This window comes from Etheostoma cragini, chromosome 20, assembly GCF_013103735.1.
Source record: "Etheostoma cragini isolate CJK2018 chromosome 20, CSU_Ecrag_1.0, whole genome shotgun sequence".
Taxonomy (NCBI): Eukaryota; Metazoa; Chordata; class Actinopteri; order Perciformes; family Percidae; genus Etheostoma; species Etheostoma cragini.
In genome coordinates this window covers 19,851,518-19,857,514 of record NC_048426.1, presented here as the reverse complement: position 1 = coordinate 19,857,514, position 5,997 = coordinate 19,851,518, and the positions used below count along the sequence as shown (strand labels likewise).

The 5,997-nt window shown below is 39.3% G+C and overlaps 1 long non-coding RNA gene across 1 annotated transcript; it reads left to right on the top strand.

The window, feature by feature from the left end:
- Positions 1–768: 768 nt before the first annotated feature.
- LOC117936202 lies at positions 769–4,649 on the top strand. The gene is made up of 3 exons (XR_004654903.1): positions 769–981; positions 1,147–1,150; positions 4,638–4,649. It is a non-coding gene; the product is annotated as an uncharacterized LOC117936202 (long non-coding RNA).
- Positions 4,650–5,997: the final 1,348 nt, after the last annotated feature.

The window sequence follows — 5,997 nt, the reverse complement described above, 5'->3', positions numbered from 1 at the left end:
GGGAGAATTTGGAGCTTGGACTAATGCTTGAGCTCCAAATTGTTACACATCATGCATTGTGTAGAAACTGTAAAATTAATAAAGTTATTATTCCAGCTGTGCTTTTTCTGCTAGGATTACTTAGAATGTCTGCCTATTATGATTCAAACCCATCTGTGACGTCAGTACCGACTCTCTAATCTCTTCCTGTATGCACACATGCACGCATGCATGTATGCGTCGATTACAATCTACCAGATTTAAAGGGTCATAAAGTGGGGCTCGAAAGTTTGGCCACCCCAGGTAAAAATTTGTATTAATGTGCATAAAGAAGCCAAGAAAAGATGGAAAAATCTCCAAAGGGCATCAAATGACAAGATTAGACTTTCGTATAATATGTCACAAAAAGTTAGATTTTATTTACATCGTTTACACTTACAAAATAACAGAAAACAAAAAAAGGGCATCTGCAAAGGTTTGGGCACCCTGCAGAGTTATTACCTTGTACTTCCCTCTTTGGAAAGCTGAGACCTGACAGTGGCATGGATTGTTCTCAATAATCGTCTAGAAAGACCAGGTGATGTCAATCTTAAGGTTTTAAATGCCCAGACTCATCACGTATTCAGAATACAAATTATGACTGTATTCTGTTACAGTTATTGTTGGTACTTACATAGTTGAAATCAATGGATTACATGACAATACTTCTCTCTTTCCCGAGAAAAATAAATAAATAAATGAAGGCAACTCCATGCATTTCCTAGAAGCCCCATTATTAGCTTTTTTGCGTGATCCCTGATAGAGGTAGAGATGGAGCCAGAGCCGGCACAACAGAGCCAGGGCAGGGATGCGTTTCTATCTTAGAAATTCAAACCGAATTTCACATTAAAGAAAGATCAGGGGAACAAATAAAACTGTGCAGTGCAACCTCTGCTTGCCAGCAACCAACATCTTTTCAGCATCCAAATGACTCCACCTCCAACCTGAAGCATCTTAAAGTAAGTTATTTTTTTTTAATTAGCCAAGGGTAATCATCTGCTCTAGTTTTACTGGTTACCTTGCTATTTTATAGTTGTATCAGGTAGCTTACCTGCTTAGTTGACGAGCAACTTTACAGTCTCCTATGTGCTGATTTACTAGCCTCAGAGCAGTTAGAAGACTGACTAGCCCCGTTAACATGCTAGCGAATGTTAGCTAATATTAGCTTGTGGTAGCAAGACTATGGTTAGATTTTGTAGTAGACTATGCAGTTCTCTATCTGCTTTTCCCTGTACAGATTCAGCAAGTTGGAACAGAAGAACACACCAGAATAGGCATGTTTAGTTTGCAGTATTTGATGGCTGCATTCCTACACTAAAATGCAATTCAATGTGGAAGTATCCAAGTATTCAGACACAAAATACCATATATTGTTTAATATTTTGTGTTCTTTGTTCTTTTCTTCTATCTTGAGAATAAAACATGTTTTTTTTTTCAAGGCTGGCACTGACATTTTTTTGGATTTGGAGCCGGGTAATTTTAGTATTTGGTGCTTACGCTCAATAGTTTGGCAAAACTCAAGCTTTTGGGGCACATAATAGCAATGTCAAGGGGCTGACAAGCTGAACCACAAAATACCTCCACATTTCCCTTCAAATTTACTTTTAAAAAGAGTTTTTGATGTGGTAAATTTCCCGTCTCCTCTCAGCAATAAATCACACAACCAGACTAAATGCTGCCTCTGAGCATCACTTGTTAATATTTCTCTCCCATATAATCATTCACCAATATTTGGGAAGCATATTTCTGTGTACTGTAAGTATATTGATCTGTAGTGAGAGCACATTTCTAAGAGACGCCTTTCCACTGTCCTGTTCCTGTATGGAGAGATGAGATTTTGAGAGCTTCTGCCAATGTCAGTTTGTTCTTTTGTTCTATTTTGAGAAACACAGTTATACCTGTGTTAGATACAGTGAGACAGATGGAGCACTTAGTCAAAGCACTTTAGCTCCGTAGTCCTAGTCCATTACAGACCAATGCTACTGAAATAGCAGATCTTTTGTATTAATAATGAGCCTTTACTGCTCAAGGCCCGTTTTATATATACACAATACTCCTATTATTGATAAGGCTCGCATGTGGCCTGGATATTATCAGTACAACATATATATATGTAATAAAGGCACATCGTCATTCTTTAACAACAGTCTCTGTTGCATGAAAAAATGCAGTTTTTGGAAACATTATGGGAATTTAACAATCATGGGAAAAAATGGCAATTCGACTTTGAATTTGAATACTTTGATGCTTTCATTGTGACTTAAAGGGATAGTTTGACTTTTTGGAAAAATACGGGTTTAACTTCATTGCCAAGAGTTAGAAAATTGACACCACTCTCATGTATATGGACATGACGAGATGTCCAAATAATGGAAAGTTTGAGCATATACAGTTCCATGACAACTGCTGATGAAGTGATATGGTGATATAAAAGCCAGATACATCTGCATTAAAGGAGCACCACAAATATAGCTGTGTCTTCAGTGCATTTCACACTCACAATCTGCAAGAGAATTGACAGAAAGTGGCTAATTAGCTAATTACTTGAGTGGTCATTGCTCCCAAAATAAATGCGAGTCATTAACCAATCTCTGGGGAAATGAAGAACCCCGGGTCCCGGCAACAGGTGGAGGACTACCACAGCAGGAGGAGTAGGCAGCATGGAGCAACTTATAAAGGCAGATGGTTGTACCAGAGGAGGTCAAGGGTGGAGGTGGCTCGAATGCATCTGCATCTTTAGAGTCAGAGAAATGTAATGCGAACAATGACCTACTCTAATTATGTGAACGTCAGGAAATTCCACTTAAAGAATAACGCTTACAAAGTCTTTTTACATCATTGATGCTTGATTTTCATCAGTAAGAGATAAGGTGCACTTCAATGATGTCACGCAAGGCACACAAAGATTACAAAGTGCTGTTCCAGGCCGGATCCCCTGTTTGAAATATAACACGCATGCCTCCAGGCCCAAAATGTGCCCTAAAACCAAGTGCAGTGAATGGGACCCTCTGTGTCTACGTGGAGGCTATGTGTCATACCCAATCCCAGCCACACCGTGATGGACAGACAGGAAGTAGGCAGTAGGTAGACAGGAAACAGGCCCAAGAGACACTAACGCAAACCTTGCCTCAGGCTTCTCCTCATTCTGTGTGTCTGTTCCACCTCCCTGTACTCTGCTGCTTCTCCATCTTCCTAGTGATGGCAATAAACCCACTGACCAAGTATTCTTCATTGATTTGCACAACAGGGGCTATGTCCTGACACCTGACAACATTGTTTGCGACCAAAGAAATGTAAAAATGTATTACGCATGGATACAAATTTATCATCTTAGATTTATCACCTTAGAAGCCTAATGTTTCAAAAGGAGCTTCAGAATCGATTTGTCAACTTTTGTTTAGGCTTTCTTTCCCATCATACTTATACAAATCTACAAATGCTGGCAAGTTAGGTAAGGCAAGTATATTTCTATAGCATATTTTAAACAGATGGAATTCAAAGTACTTCACATAAAGTGAAGAAATGCACAGAACAACATTTAAAAACATTATCATTTAAGACTCCATTAGTACAAGACAAGATTAGATGCCACAACTCTGATATCCAATTTACAATCAAAGTTCAACAGTAACCCTTCTTTCACTCCAATTAAGCTGAAGTTGTTTAATACATTGTACTATATTTCTTCATAATGATTTATGTAAACAATCTCAACAAGCCCGTAATTTACCAAAAAAACTGTAAAATTTGCCCATTTTGCTTAATCTGCTTACTGTCCTTGCGTGGAGTACACTGCGTAGAATTCCCAAGTTTAACAGAACTGCCTTGATGAGTTGGAAATCTCTACAGTACACACACCAGTGTTCACAGGTAGTATGCGGTTGGAAGATGGCTGTGTCTCATGTGACCTTCTGATTTGTACACCCTGTGACTAAACAAATCACAACATGTAAATAGGAACATGTTGGCATTATTTTGTCATTTATTGGGAGCAGTAGCTAGTTGGAACCAGTTAGCTGCAGGATCTTTGCTAGGCTAAGCTAATGCTAAGGGCATCAGACAGATCACTGGGATTCTAATTATTTGAGTTTAAATAATGACATTGATACAACAGAGGGCATGAATAACGTATATCATCACACTGCACACCATATGTTAATGTAACCATCAATGACATAATTTACTACACACTTTAGGATTGGTACACACTCCCACACACAGATGCTCCATGCCATTTTGCATGTTGGTAGTCTTTTTGGACTCTGTGCAGAAATTCTCCAATGCAACATCACTAGACAAGACTTCATGTGTGGTGGGATGGAGGTGGTGAAGTGGAGAATGCAATTTGTTCAACATGAGTGTTTGCTGGCAGCTGCTGTGGAAACAGGTCTCATTCTCAACTTTTGTTTTATTACTCTGGCCACAGTGTTTTGCTGGTGGCCATACTGTACACTGGACTGTTGATGATAATAACAAGAAAAAACAGCATTAAAGTGTATATTTTTTTCATTAAAGTCTCTTCAAATTTGAAGTTTTACTTCATAACGTTTAGTATTTATGACTAAATAAGCTAATGTAGAACACTGTTATTCATAGTAAGAAACTGAGTGAGAAAATAGTTTTTGGGGGCTTAAAGTCACATTCAGAGAACAGCATTAAAGCAATAAATGCAATCTTCTCAATTTGTGGTACTGGGTGCAGAGGAGTTGCCTCTGCAGAGGGCTCTGGCATAAAAGAATTCCTGGCAATGGTTGATGCTAGAATGGATGGTCCGGAGGGACGGGCGAAGGCGGCATGAGGAGTGAGAGTAATAAATGCTAAAGTTTATCAGTATAGGGCGGGTAATGCCTTTGTCCATCCCTCCGGAAGATCAGTTCTAGCATCAACCCACTGCATTTACATCCACAGTAGGAAGTATATGGGTCACACTTTCTTCTGCTCACCATGCAAAACATTGCCATCAGTGTTGGGAAAGCTAAACAGGTTAGACAGATTACAAGTTACCCTTTAACAAATGTAAATAGTAGTTTAACTATTTAAATTACTTCATCAAAGTAACCCATTTAATTACATTTTGATTACTTTTCTAAACTTCTAATGAATGTTTCTAACTATTAAGCATTTTCATATGTTTAAACCTGGCAGTGTTAACCTTACTGCAGTTAGTATAAGCTAATTTGAAGGAGAATTCTGGCCAATTTTTAATATGCGTTTCCAAGTTGGAGCAGGCAAAACGGAGTAGGTGCAGCTACGTTAGGGGGACCAGACGTCCCCGGTTTCCGGGGACAGTCCCCGGTTTTGGTGACCTGTCCCCGGCTGGATCTGTCCCCGGAAAGGTCCCCGGTTTTCAACGTGACTGACAGACCCGAAATTGGAATGAAAGAAAGAAAATACCGACCAAACGGAGCCGATAGTCGCACACTTGACAGCCAGCCCTGCTCAGAGCTCAGATGTTTTAGAAGCCGTATTTTACGATGCTAAAATCACTGATTATTAACATAGAGTTTGGCTGGTTTAGCGAACGCAATTTCGCGGACTTTTATGTTTAAAAAAAGGATCTTAATCTTTAACAGAAAGGTCGACCTCCTTAGAAATCCTTTCCATAATGTTGTTAGACCGACTATTAATCTGAGTCTGTCAGTAGCAAAACGAGCACTTTTATAAAGGTAGCCTACATACAAGCTGGACATTTATCCTATTAACTTCCACTGTAGCTTTTTTCTCTGCTGCCGACTGCAGCGATCTCGTTTAATACTGCATCAATGTCAAAGGAAAAAAAACCTTTATAGTTTTTATTGTATCTGATACTTAATGAGCTGTTGCAGAAACAAACCTGAAGCAATAATGCAAAAGCTGTCAGATAAAAGTAGTTCAGTAAACATTACAACATTCATGTTTGGAGGTGTAGTGGAGTACAAGTATGAAGTAGCAGCAGGGGTGATTCTAGGATCAGACCTTGGGGGGGGGGGGGGGGGGGGG